The sequence below is a fragment of the Pleurodeles waltl genome, chromosome 1_2 (genome assembly GCF_031143425.1).
Source record: "Pleurodeles waltl isolate 20211129_DDA chromosome 1_2, aPleWal1.hap1.20221129, whole genome shotgun sequence".
NCBI classification, from domain to species: Eukaryota; Metazoa; Chordata; class Amphibia; order Caudata; family Salamandridae; genus Pleurodeles; species Pleurodeles waltl.
In genome coordinates, this window is record NC_090437.1 from 1302374093 (window position 1) to 1302393388 (window position 19296).

Genomic DNA, 19296 nt, shown 5'->3' on the forward strand with positions numbered 1-19296 from the left:
GGTGGCAGGGATATACCCCCATCCCAAATAAATGTGGACAAAGTTGGTCTGCCGATCCGGTAGGCAGATGGGGCAATTACCCCCGATCCACTCCCCCAGGGAGGCAGAAAGCCTACTAGATGCCAGGGAATTAAAAGAGAAAGAAAAATAGTGGGGTGGTGGCTACCAACCAGTCTGGGCATGGTTATGCCCCACCCCAACTGAAGGGGGCAACAGTGTTTCAGCTCTCCCCCCGCACACTAATAGATCTTATCCCAACGGCAAGCAAGAGGACAAAACAGGTAGTTTTTTATTTGATCATTTCGGTGTGTCCGCGTAGTGTTTTGGGGCATTTCCTGTCGCAGGCACCAGGCCTACCCACACAAGTGAGGTACCATTTTTATCGGGAGATGTGGCAGAATGCGGGGTAGAAAGAACTTTGTGGCTCCCCTCAGATTCCAGAACTTTGCAGCACCTAAATATGAGGAAAAAGTGTTTTTTTGGCCACATTTTGAGGTTTGCAGAGGATTCTGGGTAACAGAGCCTGGTGTCTAGTTTTAAAAAATGTATAGGTTTGCTAGGTTTCCCTAGCTGCCGGCTGAGCTAGAGACCAAAATCCAAAGCTAGGCACTTTACAAAAAACATGTCATATTTCAATGTAAAAATGTGATGTGTCCATGTTGTTATTTGGGGCGTTTCCTGTCGAAGGCTCTAAGCCCACCCACACAAGTGAGGTATTGATTTTATCTGGAGACTGGGGGGAACACAGAATAGAAGAAGAAGTGTTATGGCCCCTTGTCCTTCTCTGCATTTTTTCCTTCCAAATGTAAGGCAGTGTGTAAGAAATAAGTGTATTTGAGAAATGCCCTGTAATTCACATGCTAGTATGGGGACCCCTGAATTCAGAGATGTGTAAATAACCACTGCTTCTCAACACCTTACCTTGCGCCCATTTTGGAAATACAAATCTTTCCTTGATACCTATTTTTCACTCTTTATATTTTACCAAATGAATTGCTGTATACCCATTATACAATGAAAACCCATTGCAAGGTACAGCTCATTTATTGGCTCTGGGTACCTAGGGTTCTTGAGGAACCTACAAGCCCTATATATCCCTGGAACCAGACGAGTCCAGGGGATCATTACAACATTGGCAGGCAGCTTCCGCCAAGCTGTAACTGCCATGCGGCCGCCAATGCGGCCGCACTCCTGCGGTGCCCATTACAACATCCCCGCTGTTGGCACCTAGTTTACGCCCGCCGGCCCAGCGGGGATGCAGCCGCAACATAGGAGCCGGCTCCTAATGGAGCCGGCAGTGTTGCGGCCATGCGACGGGTGCAGTTGCACCCGTCACGCTTGTCACTGTCTGCTATGCAGACAGTGAAAAGCTGCACGGAGCCCTGTTAGGGGGCCCCTGCACTGCCCATGCCAGTGGCATGGTGTAAATAAATGGCTCCCTGTTGCAGTTACCACCCACTTTTTGCCTGATACTGATGCTGACTTGACTGAGAAGTGTGCTGGGACCCTGCTAACCAGGCCCCAGCACCTGTGTTCTTTCACCTAAAATGTACCATTGTCTCCACAATTGGCACAACCCTGGCACCCAGGTAAGTCCCTTGTAACTGGTACCCCTGGTACCAAGGGCCCTGATGCCAGGGAAGGTCTCTAAGGGCTGCAGCATGTCTTATGCCACCCTAGGGACCCCTCACTCAGCACAGACACACTGCTTACCAGCTTGTGTGTGCTGGTGGGGAGAAAACAACTAAGTCGACATGGCACTCCCCTCAGGGTGCCATGCCAACCTCACACTGCCTGTGGCATAGGTAAGTCACCCCTCTAGCAGGCCTTACAGCCCTAAGGCAGGGTGCACTATACCACAGGTGAGGGCATAGGTGCATGAGCACTATGCCCCTACAGTGTCTAAGCAAAACCTTAGACATTGTAAGTGCAGGGTAGCCATAAGAGTATATGGTCTGGGAGTCTGTCAAAAACGAACTCCACAGCTCCATAATGGCTACACTGAATACTGGGAAGTTTAGTATCAAACTTCTCAGAATAATAAACCCACACTGATGCCAGTGTTGGATTTATTAAAAAAGGCACACAGAGGGCATCTTAGAGATACCCCCTGTATTTTACCCAATTGTTCAGTGCAGGACTGACTGGTCTGTGCCAGCCTGCTGCTGAGAGATGAGTTTCTGACCCCATGTGGTGAGGGCCTTTGTGCTCTCTGAGGACAGAAACAAAAGCCTGCTCTGGGTGGAGGTGCTTCACACCTCCCCCCTGCAGGAACTGTAACACCTAGCAGTGAGCCTCAAAGGCTCAGGCTTCGTGTTACAATGCCCCAGGGCCCTCCAGCTAGTGGAGATGCCCGCCCCCTGGACACAGCCCCCACTTTTGGCGGCAAGTCCAGGAGAGATAATGAGAAAAACAAGGAGGAGTCACTGGCCAGTCAGGACAGCCCCTAAGGTGTCCTGAGCTGAGGTGACTCTGACTTTTAGAAATCCTCCATCTTGCAGATGGAGGATTCCCCCAATAGGATTAGGGATGTGCCCCCCTCCCCTCAGGGAGGAGGCACAAAGAGGGTGTACCCACCCTCAGGGCTAGTAGCCATTGGCTACTGCCCTCCCAGACCTAAACACACCCCTAAATCGAGTATTTAGGGGCTCCCAGAACACAGCAAGATAGATTCCTGCAACCTAAGAAGAAGAGGACTGCTAAGCTGAAAAACCCTGCAGAGAAGACAGAGACACCAACTGCTTTGGCCCCAGCTCTACCGGCCTGTCTCCCCCCTTCTAAAGACACTGCTCCAGCGACGCTCTCCCCAGGGACCAGCGACCTCTGAAGCCTCAGAGGACTGCCCTGCATCTAGAAGGACCAAGAACTCCCGAGGACAGCGGCTCTGTTCACCAAAGACTGCAACTTTGTAACAAAGGAGCAACTTTAAAACAACTTGCGTTTCCCTCCGGAAGCGTGAGACTTGACACTCTGCACCAGACGCCCCCGGCTCGACTTGTGGAGAACAATCACTTCAGGGAGGACTCCCCGGCAACTGCAAGACCGTGAGTAGCCAGAGTTGCCCCCCCTGAGCCCCCACAGCGACGCCTGCAGAGGGAATCCCGAGGCTCCCCCTGACCGCGACTGCCTGCTTCCAAGAACCCGACGCCTGGTAGGGACACTGCACCCGCAGGCCCCAGGACCTGAAGGATCCGAACTCCAGTGCAGGAGTGACCCCCAGGAGGCCCTCTCCCTTACCCAGGTGGTGGCTAACCCGAGGAGCCCCCCCCTTGCCTGCCTGCATCGCTGAAGAGACCCCTTGGTCTCCCATTGATTTCCATTGAAAACCCGACACTTGTTTGCACACTGCACCCGGCCGCTCCCGTGCCGCTGAGGGTGTACTTTCTGTGTGGACTTGTGTCCCCCCCGGTGCCCTACAAAACCCCCCTGGTCTGCCCTCCGAAGACGCGGGTACTTACCTGCTGGCAGACTGGAACCGGGGCACCCCCTTCTCCATTGAAGCCTATGCGTTTTGGGCACCAATTTGACCTCTGCACCTGACCGGTCCTGAGCTGCTGGTGTGGTAACTTTGGGGTTGCTCTGAACCCCCAACGGTGGGCTACCTTGGACCCAAACTTGAACCCCGTAGGTGGTTTACTTACCTGCAAAAACTAACAAACTCTTACTCCCCCTAGGAACGGTTGAAAATTGCACTGTCAAGTTTTAAAATAGCTATATGTGAGTTATGTGAAAAGTGTATATGCTATTTTGCTAATTCAAAGTTCCTAAAGTACCTACCTGCAATACCTTTCATTTAAAGTATTACATGTAAATCTTGAACCTGTGGTTCTTAAAATAAACTAAGAAAATATATTTTTCTATACAAAAACCTATTGGCCTGGAATTGTCTCTGAGTGTGTGTTCCTCATTTATTGCCTATGTGTGTACAACAAATGCTTAACACTACTCCTTTGATAAGCCTACTGCTCTACCACACTACCACAAAATAGAGCATTAGTCTCTTTTTGCCACTATCTTACCTCTAAGGGGAACCCTTGGACTCTGTGCATACTAGTCCTTACTTTGAAATAGTGCATACAGAGCCAACTTCCTACACATGGGCAGTGCAGGGGCCCCCAGGGGCCCCAGGACTCCCCTTACCGCCAGCCTCTTCCTAGGGGTGCAAACCGCCAGAAAAAGGCTGGCGGTAGGGAAGTCATAATCCCTAGGGCAGCGCTGCTTGCAGCGCTGCCCTGGCGGATTATCACCGCCGGGGCTAAAACGGCGGGAAACCGCCGGCCCCGGTGGTGCGACCGCGGCGCTACCTCCGCGGTCGAAATACGGGTCTCCGTACCGCCAGTACGGACGCCACTTTAGCCCTGGCGGTCTCAGACCGCCAGGGTCGTAATGACCCCCCAGCAGAATTAAAAATCTGCCATAGCAGACAAAAGTTACAGAAGGAAACGTGGACAGAAATGCCTGTTCTTTTAGCTCAATTTCAATATTATTTTATTTAAGCTGTTATTTTCTGTTGAAAAACTTGCAGGATCTACACAAATGACCCCTTGCTGAATTCAGAATGTTGTCTACTTTTCAGAAACGTTTAGCTTTCCAGGATCCACCACTGGTTTCACACCCATTTCTGTCACTAACTGAAAAGAGGCTGAAAGCACACAGAACTGCAGAAATGGGGTATGTCCCAGTAAAATGCCAAAATTGTGTTGAAAAAATTGGTTTTCTGATTCAAGTCTTCCTGTTCCTGAAAGCTGGGAAGATGGTGATTTTAGCACTGCAAACCCTTTGTTGATGCCATTTTCAGGGGAAAACACATGCTTTCTTCTGCAGCCCTTTTTTCCCATTTTTCCATAAAAAACAAAATGTTAGTTGTATTTTGGCTAATTTGTTTGGTTTCCTCCTGGGGAACCCACAAACCTTGGGTACCTTTAGAATCCCTAGGATGTTGGAAAAACATATTGGAAAAAAAGGACGCACATTTGGCGTGGATGGCTTGTGTGAACAAAAAGTTATGAGGGCCTAAGCGCGAACTACCCCAAATAGCCAAATAAGGCTTGGCACAGGAGGGGTGAATGGCCTGGCAGCGAGAGGGTTAAAGGAGTAGGGCTATGGGGGATGACTCCCCTCAGTGCGCATGTGTCTTTGGCCCTCTCTCTCAGACTGGCCAAATAAACATGCACACTGAGCTCTCACCAACCCGGCATTGTGTTGCCGGGTTGGAGACAGCTGGCCCAGTCTGCCTGGGAGCACCAAGTCAGCAGCAGCGTTAGGATTGTCCGCAGGTCTTCAGTGCAGCCTGAAGACCAGCGTTGAGGCGGGGGCTCAGGAGTCAGGTAAGTTTGTTTTTTTATTTAATTTTTCTTTATTTTTGTTAATGTTTATTTTAATGTTTTAATGTTTTTATTGTTTAATGTTTATTTTTTGCCCCCCTCCGCTGTGCGCTGCCCCACCCCTTCACCAAACAGCGAGCCGCGACTGAGACAAAGGCATGCAGAAATGCTGTTAGATGAATATTAATGCATGAAAGCCAGGCCTTTTGCTTCACCAGTGCATAGCACACTGCACATCCTGCAGCCACACAAACACACTGCCTACCGCGCAATGGAGCAGATCATAAACTCTGCACTTATGCAGGCACGCCTCTCATCCTGCAGGTGTTTGGGTAAAATATCAGAAAAAAATAGTGTGCTACAGAAATATTATGTCAAGAATATCGGGCCTTTAAATATAACGTGGACAGGAATATCGAAGATAAAAATATTGTTAATTCTGTTGTTTTTAATGTTGTTGTCATAAATATCAATGTTGTAAATATTGTTGCATATTATATTTTTTTTTTAGTGTTAATTAGTATGTAATTGTATTTGTTATTGTGTTAATAATTCTTTTTGTTTTCATTTTCGATATTTTTTATTTAACTAATTGTTTACATTTGTATTTTAAATTGTATTAATGTGTTTTTTTAAATTATTGTTTGTTTTTTAGTAGCACAGTTGTTAGGGAATAAGGGTGGGGATATTTTTTTAAAATGTGTATTTCTTTTTTTAATTTTAGGTTAATCATTTTAAAGATATGCAAATTAATTGGTTTCAATTTCAAAATGTATTTTATTGTATTAAATTTTTATTTTATTTTAAACTTTATTGATATATAAAATATATATTTTAATTGCACTTTTAAGACAATAAATTAAATATTTTAAAATATTTGTTTAAATTTCTACAAAGTAGTATATTTTGATTTATTTTGATGTTTCAATTAAGAGTATTCAAGTTTTCTCATTAAATTGTTATAATCAAATAAAAAAAGTATTTTTTAATAAAAATAGAAAAGTAAAAAACTTTTACAATGTAGAAATATAAGAAATATTTTTAAACAAATGTAAATCAAATGTTATATAAATTTTACATTTTAAAGTAAAAAAATGTATATAAAGGTTAGTAGTTTAAATTAGTGTGTTTAAATATAACTGGCCCAATTCACAAAGGTATACTTAGGGCCCTATTAAGAATTTGGTGGACGGGAACATCCGTCTGCCAAACTCCCGACGGGGTGGTCGCCACCTTGCTGGCGACCTCCCTATCGGCCCCATTAAGACTTTCCCACTGGGCTGATCGGCCAAACCAAGGTTTCCACCGGTCAGCCCAGCTGTAAAGGTGCAGCATCATTGTTGCCGGCTCATAATTGAGTTGGGGGCAATGTTGCACATGCAGGGGGCACCAGCAACCTCAAAATGCCATGGGCATGGACAGGTGCAGGGGACCCCACTGTGGCCTCCTGCACCTGCTCTCCGCCAGCCTTTTCATGGCGGTGGTACCGCCATGAAGAGGCTGGCCGAGGACAAGGTTGTAATCAGCAGGGCAGCGCTGCATTCAGCCCCGTCCTGGCTGATTGCAACCTGCACCCGCCGTCAGCCCATTTGGATTGAATATCCTAGCGGGGACGGCGGTAGTTTGGCGGGTCTGCCCTCCAACATCGTAATCTGGTGGTCCGACCGCCGCAACAACAGCATTGGTGGTCCAACGGCCAGTGTCGTAATCGGGCCCTTAGACTTTTGGTCTAAACTTAAACCAAAAGCTTGAGTTTACAACTTTCACTATTCACAAAGGCCATTTATGAGTAGTATCTGTTTGTCCGCACTCAGGGGATGGGGGTGAGATTCCACTCCGGGTGTGGTGTGTACTCCCTGCACCCAGAGTGTACTTTCCACTCCTGGAGTGTACTTTCTGCGCTCGGGGCAGACATACGCCCGAGTGCAGAGATTCCCCTCCGGGTGTAGAGAGTACACTCCACAGCCGGAATGGAATCTCCACCCCAGTTTGGATGTAAAGAAACTACTGGTAAATGCCCTCTGTGAATACCGAAAGTCATAAAGTTTACCCTTGTGAATCAGGACCAAAACATTTTTTAATTTTGTAATTTACGAGTGTGAGAATGTATAATATTCATTGTGTATTTTATAATTTAATGTTATAATATTCTAGGTAAAAAGTTTTATTTTGAACTACATGTATAAAATTTGAACTTTGATTTTTAACACCTTACCCACGTTGGTTTAGATTGGAGTGGAAATAGTAAATTCCACCCTTCTTTTGTCCAACACCTTCCTCAAATTAGTTTAGATTGGAGTGGGATATGTAAATGTCGCCCCTTTAGTGTTCAACACCTTCCCAAAGTTGGTTTATATTGGAGTGGTAATAGTAAAAGTCACACCTTTAGTGCTCAACACCTTCCCCGAAGTTGGTTTAGATTGGAGTGGTAATAGTAAATGTCACCCTTTTAGTGGCCAGCACCTGCCTCAAGCCGAGTCCCAAAATGGCAGCCAACCCTTCCTGGTTTGAAGAGTTGGCAGCCAAGCAGAGCTGTGCATTTCCGTGCATGAGCTCCTCATTGTTCTCAATCACAGATATATAAATTTGGATTGCCTATAATATCTGAAAAATTACTAAATGGATCTACACCAAATATCGGCACACCGAAAGCTAGCTTTCTGCAAAATTTGGTGTAGTTCCGTCCAGTGGCTGTAGTCATGTCTAAATGTCCTATGGGAATTAACATGGGAAACTCAACTTTTTTTTACCCCTCCTTTTTCTCAGCCCCTGCTTGACGGATAACCCCAAAACTTTTCTTGTGCAACAAGAATCACTGAGGCACTTTTTGAAGATTTGTCAAGCAGTGTAAATAAACGCTTTTTCTATGGAAACATGGTCCTAACTTTAACTACCTATTGGCGACTGCCACTAGGTTATATATATACATATATAAAATGTATTTTAGTAGTTGTGCACTTTTGTGGGCTTTTTGGATTCATTTTCTTCATCTATTTCTGGATTAGTACTTTTGTAACATGGAGATGGAGAAAGAGCTGCAGCTACAAAACAGTAAGCTTTATTTTATACTTTTGTTGTGGGTGGGAAATGTGTCTGCTATTTTATTTATGCTATGTTTATGTTTTTTACTATGTGGAATTGTTTGGATTATGTGTTGTATTTATTTGATGATGGATTTAATTTGTTTTTAAGTTAGATGGCTGTTATTGTTACAATTTGTTTAAGTAATTAAAATGTATGCTTTTATTATATCAGTGTTAATTAACTTTGTGGTTTATATAATTGTTTCAGTGATGTAATAAAATATTTATATTTTTTTGTATAAAATGGTTCGTTGGTTTAGAGTTTGTTGTAGTTTTTGAGGCTTTTGGTAGGTTAATACATATTTTTAAGTGTGGATTTTGCTATCATTTCTAAGTAGTCTATGCCTTTGTTATTTATGAAGAGTTTGAGTTGAAACTGTAGCATGTCATTCATTCTTTTAGGTTGATAAGTTTAGGGCCAATATGAGTAACAGATTGTTCTATTCTTAGTTCTTGGCAGCTTTGCTCTTTTTGTAATGCTATGATACGATTTATATAATGTAGGGTTGAATTCTGCCTAGAGTGGATTGGAAGGCCTCGTAGGCTGAGGTTGGTACCCTTTCTGTTTTGGTCCTTTGTAAGGCAGCCACTTGGGCGACACCCTCTACCTTTATTTCTTATTGCAGACTGAGGCCCTCATTACGACTTCAGCGGTCTTTTTGCAAGACCGCCAAAGCCGCTGCAGCCAACAGACCACCAGTGTTGGGGGTCGGAAGACTGCCATATTTGGAGTTGCTTTGGATTTCCACCTGTTTACAGGTCGAAATCCGAGCCAGTCAGCCTGACCGATGGAGGAAGAGAGGTGTTTCCACCGCCAGCACTGCCACGCCAACAAGACTCCACTCACCGTATTACGGTGCGTAATACGGCCCGGCGGTGTCCTGTATGATGGTGCTGTGCTGAAGGTGGCAGATGCCAGGACCCATACCCTCATGAACGACCACCTCACCAAAACAGGTAAGTAGACTGTCCGAAGGGGAGTTTGTGAGCATGTGTGTCTGTGGTGTGTGCGTGTATGGGTAGCGGTATGGGTGCGCATGAGTGTGTGTGTGTGTATGTATGTGTGCCTGGAGGGTGTGTGTGTCTGAATGGAACCGGAGGGGAAGGAGGTGTGTCAGGGTGCGAGTGCATGTGTGTTTATATGCAGAGGGGTGGGGGTATATGTCTGAGTGAGTGTATGTGTGCGAATGGGGGGTGTCTGAGTCTATGTATGTGTGCGAATGGGGGTGTCTGGATGTATGCGTGCGGTTGGGGGTATGTGTCTGCATGTATGTGGTGGGAAGGTTGTGTGTCGGTGTGCGAGTGAGTAGGTGTGTGTATTGGGATGCATGCGAGTGGGGGTGTCTGTGTGCAAGTGTGTGGATGGGGGTGTGGGCAAGTGTGCGGATGAGGGGGGTGTGTGTGCAAGTGTAGAGACGAGGGGGGATGTGTGCATGTATGTATATGCGGAGGGGGAGTGTGTGAATGTATGTGTGCGTGGAGGGGGTGGAGGTGGGAATTATTGCGGAGGGTGGTGCGTATGTGTGAGTGCGAGTGGAGGTGTGTGTATGTCAGTGTGAGAGCGGGTGGGGGTGTTTGTATGGATATGTGCCGTTGGGTGGGGGGTTTGCAAGTGTGTGTGGACAATTGGGGGTGCGTGTGCCGGTGACAGGAATGGGGATTCCTGTCGCCGGGTGCATTACCACCAGGGTTTTCGTGGCAGAGTGACTGCCGCAAAAGCCTGGCAGTTCGCTGCCTCCTAATACAGCCAGGAGGAGCTCACCGCCCGCCGCGGCGGTCCGACCGGACCGGCTGGACAGGCGGCATTGTGGCAGTTTGGCTTCGGCCAAACCTCACAACTCGTAATGTGGCAGTCTTTACCACCGGGTCCACGGCGGTTAGACCGCCACCGCGAGTTTGGCCAAACTTGTATTGAGGGCCTGAATGTGGGTGATTCTTAGAATTTTGGTATGAGGGTTCTAGCTGCTGTTAAGCCTTGAACAGTCTGGTCTCCTTTTTGTTTCCTTCTTGGTTTGTCTTTGCATAATGCAAGACTTTGGGGGTGAGTTTGGTGGACGGAAACATCCGTCTGCCAAATTCCCGATGGGGAGGTCACCGTGGTTCTGGCGACTTCCCACCTGCCGCATTACGACTTTCCCACTGGGCTGACAGGCAGAAACCAAGGTTTCCACCGGTCAGCCCAGTGGTAAAGGTGCAGCCGCCTTGTCGCTAGCTCATAATCGAGCCGGCCGCAATGCTGCCACACAAAGGGCACCAGCACACTTGAACACCCTTTGTTCTTACACCGCTTTAGTATATCCTCATAATAGTGAGTATTAGTATGGGAAAAGGGGTTGAGAAGGTAATGATTCAGTTACTTACCAGTAATCTTTATTACTCTGAATACCCTCTTTCAGTACTTACGGCCCTCCATCCCATTTCCAGAGACACAACCTGAATCTTCCTATTAGCTTGGCGACATAAAGGAAGTGTTTTGGACTCAATCCCTCTTTGTCACCAGCTTGGTGGGAGGTCCTTGGACGGTCGGAGGAGGGGGTCTTTTGCTTGGAACTTTCTGATTGGTTCTAGCTAGGTCATGCGGTGCCAGAGTAGAGGATGGACACCTCATAATAGTAAGTATTGGTATGAGAAAAGGGCTTGAGGAAGTAATGGCGTATTCTTTACTTAGGGGCATATTTACAAGGAACTTTCGCTGCATCGTTTTTTTTTATGCAGCGGCGGTGCATTCTGTGCTCTATATTTATGAAGTGATGCATTAGGCATAATGCATCACTTTTCTCTGTGCTTCGTTTTTTACCTGCGCTTCAACCATATGCAAGGTAGGCGTTCCCCCGTAAAATCCACAGCAGAGCAGATGCATCCATATCCACAAGTTTAAGGAAAAAGTGACAGAGTCCAAAATGTGTCAAAATTCCTGCTCATCGGCAACCCAGGTGTAAAAATGATGCATTGGCACTGGTACATAAGCAGAACATATCCAAAACCCTTTGGCAAGCTCCTCTATGCCATGGAGCTACACATGCGGCAGCTCAGAGCAGGAAGTAGACAATGACCACCACCACCTCCACCATTACCACGGAGGTAATGCAGGAGAAGGGAGCAGACACACCGGCAGAGGACTACCCTCATTAACCTCAAGGAGGAGAAGCTCATCACATATTACAGGCCTCCAGGAGGGAGTGTCCAGGCTGCAGACAACATCCCAGAGGTGCACCAACATCCCTCTGCAGGCCAAGCTGATGGCAGTACTCCACATTCTGCCGTCTTACTCATTCCAAACCACAACAGCCAGAGTGGCAAGAATATCTCAGCCATCTCTTTCCACATTCCTCCCCTCCATCCTCGATGCCTCATAAGCTGCACATCCCAGTACCGTATGTTGCCCAACACACAGGAGAAACAAGTTAAAAACAAGCAGGGCTTCTGTGCCATTGCTGGATTTCCACATGTGTTGGTGGCAATGGACTGTACTCATGCAACTGATGCCTCCTGCTGCTACATCGCACCTGTACCACAATCTGAAGCACACATGTTACATCAACGTGCAGGTAGTAGTGGACCATCTGGGAATGTTCATCAATGTGCTGACAAAGTACCCTGGGAGTGCTCATGATGCATACACCTCCAGACATTCCATCATAAACGAGTGCTTCCAGAATGGGAGATATGGGAATGGCCTACTGTTTGGTAAGTACACCTGAAACACATGACCACATGATAGTAAAATATGTTGGATAAAATAGCCTTTATTGTTTTGGGTGAATGAAACAGTGCACACGTAACAGGTGTGGGCATCATACTTGTACCAAACTACATGGCACATGTGCAAAACAACCCTCCAAGTCACACATGTTGAGATCTGCTAAGTCACTGTGGGCCTTATGTACAAGAGGCCTGCACTGCTGGACCACCAATTTCCATGACGCTCCGGTAGAGCGGGTCTCTAAATCATGGTCACCCTGCGTGCCATTGCATGGCCTCATAGGTGTTGCCTTACTCTCCGTCAAGGATGTGTTCCATAGGCCTTGTGGTGGGTTTTCCCAAACAACACCAATGGGTCTTGACACATTTCCAGATTTACAAGGTTCTTAAAACCTAGAAATGTGTCAAAACTGTGTGCCTCCCAAAAGGAGGTGTAACAAGGAGAAATAACTTTATTTCTTCTCGTCATTTCCTCTTTCTATGTGTGCTGCATTCTTCAGCAGACATAGAAAGAGGAAATGGCCACCATTGATTGTTTTTGTGCACGAAAAAGGCTCTTGCTTCGGCATCTGAAACGCTTCCTTTGTTCTTTCCTTCTTTCTTTACACATTTTCTTATCTGCAGATCCCTGTTTTACTTTCAATATGCTAACATCCTTCCCGAGGGTTTGCCTGTTGCCTCTTACGCTTAATAGGAGGAAACAGGCAGATTTCCCACGACGTATCTGTTGACACTTACAGGTATATATTTACACTGTCCAAACTTTAATAAAGACGTGCCTGTCACTGTGATAAGAGCGTGTCCATTATGCATCCACAGCGCTTGAAAAGTGTATGAGTCATTCAGGACACATAACAGAATGTACTTGAATGTGGGCACATGAACCATTATGGCCATTGACTGATTGTTCCCCTCCTGTCTTTTCATCTGACAAAGGATATGGGGCCAGATGTATCATTTATCCAAATAACGATTACCTGATTGCGATTATCTGCGAATCACAATTACGTAATCTCTATTTGAATGTATGAAACTCCAGGAGTTTCATTTAGCGATTCCCAATTGCTTGCAAATCAACGTACCTCATTAATATTCATGAGTTAGGTCGCAATTTGTGAACCATTGTGAATGAATGGCTATAATCACCGGGATGGTGGCCTGCTGGGCTCACCTTGGGGACCCCTTCCCGTTTGCGAATGGGTTACCACCTACTTGAGGTAGGTGGTAAAATGTGAAAGTTTTGCGACCGCATTTCCGTCACAAAACATTCCTACATACCGCTGTGAATCGGTATTAGGAAGGGACGCCCTTGACATGCCTCTTTCTAATACCAAATCGGTATGTAGTTGCAATTACAATTTGCGATTCAGTAAAAAGTAACAAGTTACTGAATCGCAAATTGGAATTCATACATAAATACCGAAATGCATTTTTGCGATCGCAAACGGCCCAATCGGACCATTTGCAATCGCAAAAATGCATGTTACATCTGGACCATGGTCTGCAGCCGTGGGTCATGACCCACTATGCATAGCACCAGACAGAGGCCCAGCAGAGCTACAACCATGCACTTAGCAGGACCGGGTCCATAGTGGAGCAGACTTTTGGAGTCCTTGGGTCACGCTTTCGACATGTCCGGGGGGAGATTGCTCTACTCCCCCGTATGGAATCTAAGATCATACTTGTGTGCTGCATTTTGCACAACATATGTGTGCGGACCAATGTCCCATGGGACGGGGGAAACAAGGACCATGAAGGCCAGGGTGAGTATGATGAGGACCAATACCAAAATGTATCTACAATTGCTTGGACATGGCACAGAGACCAAATAGTACAGAGGTTTTTTGCAGATGCATGAACCACATCAAGTGTCACAAATATATGGCGTATATGAAAAAGTGTACTAAAACGGCACTACAGTTATGAACACTACCATTGTGTAAGCAATCTTACTTCATAGTCACTGTAAACATCAAAACACTCACATCACACATGCTAGTAATTGGCCCATGACAAAGATATGTAGAAATGTGTAACAAACAGCGCAGAACCACATCTTGTTAATCCAAAAATGTGTGCATGTCAACAACCTGTGCCGAATACATGTCCATTGGGAAGACATACTCCAAAAAAAAGATAGCAATTTTGCACAGTTTGGACATGTTATGAAAATGTGTGCTGGTGCATTGTACTGACTGTCAGACATCCTACCACAATCCAAAGGGTGTGCAAATGTAAATAGTACGTAATGACTGTGTGTGTTGTGCATCTAGCCATTTGTACAGCCTCATACTTGTAGAAGACAGTATAGTGAACTAATAGTCTGATGGCTGTGAACAGAGGCACATAGGAAGTGCATGGGAACACAGTTCAACTCATACAGTCTACATATGCGTCATCAATGTCTACAGGCACATAGTAAATTCATCTTGACATCTCACAGCACACATGGAAATGCGGAATTTTCAACTGTGCCGGTGCCAGATTGGCTACCTAGGACCAATGCTGCCACACTTGCCCCACTAGGCAAAGATGCAACTGGAACAAGGAGGTATGCATGTTACCATGTTGGTGTGCTGCACTCAGATACAAACAATGGGTTCACTCCTTCAACTATATCTATGTATGATTGTAAAAACACAACACAAAGAGTTACAATATAAACATTTGCTCAGAAGCAGTGACTATATGCAAGGTAAATCCTGCCAAGGTACTATGCACTGATGCATTCCAAGTCATAGTTGCAGAATTTGTCAATAAATGCCCAGGTGACCAGCTTGTGTGAATGCATACCCACATCCTAAATTCAATAACCCCTCAATATAGCAGCATAATGTAATGCATGCCAATAGCAAACATTTACCTCCTTGGAATAAATCAGACTTGTTTCAACTAACCAAAATGTGCCTCGTGATCACCAACATGTAGGCAAAGAATTGAGGCAGACACTAATGTGCATTAACACTGTGCCGGTACCACACATATTCTTCCAGACCCAAGCCCATACACCAGATGTGTGTGTACTATGACATGATATGGTGGTTTTTGATTATCACTCTATGGTAACTGTTGGTATGCACAAATCAAGATGTGTCATATATGCCTAGCCACATCCATTACACATTTAGATAGTCAATCTGTCCCCCAGATGCCACATACACTGTAGACTGGTTGAACCAGCCAACGCATGTCACTCCCTGGGTAAGTAATGCATCCACAACACATCCTAGGATAGCAATCTATACAGATATGGACCTATGAACGTGTGAGTGGGAGAAAAAGATTGAAAGAGAAATTGAGAGCGAGTGAGAGGGCGAGAAATATGCAGCTTTTTAGGTTTTGATTAATTATATACTTAGAATGAGATATTTTTAGACAAATTAAAAAGAAAATGCATTTGTCAATTAAAAGGAGTGAGATCCCCTTTCATTATGAACCTTAAACTTTTGAAGTTTAAAAGAAATTAAAGAAAGAAATGACCACAGACACACCTTGAGTAGAATCCTCAACTTTCAGTGTGAGGGTCTGTGACCTTAACCTTTACGCCATAGGTGACTTCTTATTGTGTTTGCTTCCAGTCATACCTATGACATTCAACCCACGCATGTCATTGGAAAGAAATGTGAATGTTCCATCACTTGGAAGTGCCACCCAAATACCCTCTCCCACCCTAAACTCTAAAAATACCCTTACAACAATACCTTCCCCAACCCTAAAACACACTTACCACCCAATATCCAATCCACCCTAAAATATCCTTATCACCCAATCCCCTTACCCATTACTAAACCGTAAAAATACCCTTACCAACCAATACCCTTATCCACCCACCTCATAAAAATACCTTTACCGCCCAATGCCCTTACCTACCCACACTTCACTCTGTGCTGCTCTATATACTCTAGTCTACTTTATGACACTGTACTCAACTCTTTGTATGCCACTGTACCCCCACTTTCCTCCACTTGACTCATTGACACAGCACTTCACTTTGCTCCTCTATTCCACTGTACACCACTCCATGCCATTGTACTCAACACTATATGCCAGTCCATTCTACCACACTCTACTACTCTGTACTTTGTTGTACACCATTCTACGTTCTAAACTCTAGTAGACTGTATGCCACTCTACTATACTGTCATCTACAACAGTTTTTAATACTGTATGTCACACCACTACACTCTGCTGCACAACATGGTACACCAATTGATGACACTTTATTTGACTGTTTGCCGCGCCACCCTATTCTACTGCACTCCATACCACTATAGTCTACGACAGGCCATTCAATGACACCTTAATCCACTCTACCCTACCCCACTCCAGTATATTCCACTGCACTGTACTCCACTTTGCACCACTGTACCATATTCTGCACTACGCCGCTCCACTGTCCCACACTGTACTACACTGCATGCAACTCCACTCTACAATACTGTACTACTGTATGCCACAATGTGACACTCTACCCACTCTAAGCCCATCCACTCTATGCCACTGTACTAAACTGTATGACACTCGATGACACACCACTCCACTCCTCTCTACGATATGCCACTCCACTATATAACACAACACTCCAAGCTACTATACTCTCCTCCACTGTACTCTATAACACTCCACTCGACACTCCCTGTGACACTCTTCTTCACCTCACTACACTCTATAACACTCTGTTCCACTCTGTAACAGTCTACAACACCCTACTCCCCTGTACCACATGCTAGTCCACTGTACAACTCTCAGCTTTATTCTATGATAAATTGACTCCATTATATTAGACACTATGCCACTACACAACACTTTACTACACTGTACGCTACACAATTCCCCTCTACTCCATTCTATCCCATGCTCTACAATACTCCACTGTATGACAATAGACTTTACAAAACTCTCCTCCACTGCAATGTACAAAACTACACATAATGGAACTCCACTGTACAACACTGGACTCTGCGATTGGAAACACATTTTGATTGAATTTTTTTAAAAAATCTATTGAAATTCAATGAAAAAACAAACATGAAAGCTTAGTTAGTTATGTTTCCATATACAAACCAAACTTAAACTTGCGCAATCTTTAGAGATTCTGAAGTTATAGTTATAACTTTCATTTACAATTCATCCACCGCCGTCAACTTATTATAAGTAGCGCACTTCCATACACACTCTTTTCACCCTGCTAGCCAGACAACACTAACTAGAACCATTTTTATATAGGGAAGAAACTAAGAAACTACTAGCAGTGTTGGCTGGTAAAGTCTGCAGTTTTTTCCAGTTTACTTTCACCTTCGACTATGCAACAATCTTCCTGCACAGAGCAGTTTTCTTCACCGTTTAGTAAAATCGTATTTACTCTGCTAGAACCCAGAAAGGCTTTAAAATATATACAAAATATTTCTATGCATGTTTATCTGTTAAAGGTCTAAAGTTTTTCATAGACCTTCTGGAAGTTTGCTAAAGAAATACTTTGCACACCACCACATGGTGTACAGGCATAAAGTCTGACCTCGGGTGCATGACATTTTGAGCACAATATGTGCCACTGACTCTGCCTAAAACTCTTAACTGGCCCTTAAAGTTCTGAGGTTTGTTGTTATGTCAATGTTTTGATATGTAACATGTAACATTGATTTGGTGTTTGGATACTAAGATGTAAGTGGCTGTTCTCTCTCTGAACCAGCTGGTCTTAATTTAATTTATGATACAAAACAGAAGACCAACATGCCAATATTAAATACAATTGTAAAAGTACCCAGAAAAACGATTTTTTAAATCATTTATCAGTTATTGTTCTGAAACGATGTCTAGTTAGTATAAATGTTCAGTAATTGGGATTGGTATGAGAGCTGTACATCAGCTCTGGGGAACAGCACTGGAGGATTGGAGTTTTCCAGCCTTGGGGTCACATTATACTTTCCAGTTGTTACAAAAGTGGCTCAAACGCCATTTTCCCACTGTTTTTGCTAGTTGCCCGCCGAGGAATTAAGCAAGCAGGGTTTAGGGGTTGATGTAGTTTTTCTTGTATAAAGATTTTTTGTTGGCACAAACTGAGTTTCCTGCAACTTTACTTTGTTTATAGAATAAAGACTGGAACACCTACAAGGTCTGACTCACAGGGAGGCAATGTTAGATCTGCCAATCAGCAGCACTTTACTCGTCCATCAAACCGGAAGGTCAACAGCCCATTTTGAATTGGATTCCAGGGACAAAGCCATGTCGCGTAGGCTCTCATTATTCTAATGAGACTACTGGATTTTGGGCAGAAAGATCGTCCACAGTGTGGGAGACTGAGTCTGACCCACGGTGGGGGACCCCTGTTGCTCTAAATCTGGGTTTTGCTCTGGCTAACTAGCAGTGCCTCATCTCTACCAGGCGATAGGGACAATTGGGCAGCCGAGCGCATGACATATGAGGCTTCTCAGGGAAGTCGTGGTCACTCAGGTCGCATCCGGTTCTCTCACTTACAATTCAGTCTCATATAGAAATGACAAACAAAAGCAGTATATGTTTTAATGGTTAGTTTAATAAAACGACTGCATCTTAGATAGCAAAGCATGAGCTGCAATAACCAGGACGACACAACATGACAGTATTAAAATGGTGACGAGAAGGGTGAAGCATAAGAATAACGCTATCATATTGTCACTAAAATCGATGGATTATTTCCTATCTAAGTCATAATCTGAGCACAGCATGTTAAGCTCTAATTCTGCCTTTCAGGTTCCCCCGGGAGGACATCGACCCTCATACCTGAGCAAAGGCCTGTAGTCTGCGTTAGCATCTGTAGCAAAGCATTAAGCAATCAGCATACAGTCGTGGTTCCCTTGCTGGAATTCCATGTAACCATTACTTATATGGCTATTTTGTGTATCCCAAGAGGACATGAGATAAAAATAAAGCTAGCTATAGTTGTTTCACTTCACCAAACAGATCATATGTAAGGTCTGCAATACTGTATGTTGTGGCCATTTAGTTTTTTTAATTGTGCTTTATTGAGGATAAACCTTACTCAAAAGTAAAACATCATAGATGAGACGATCGCTGGATACTTGGGTTTTTGCGGCATGCAAGCGATGCAAACTGTGATCACTGATTACCAAATTTATCCACAGTATTTTACTAATCGCTGCCACCTTTAATAATGGCAAAGTCACTTCCATCAGTTCTCTGCACCTTCG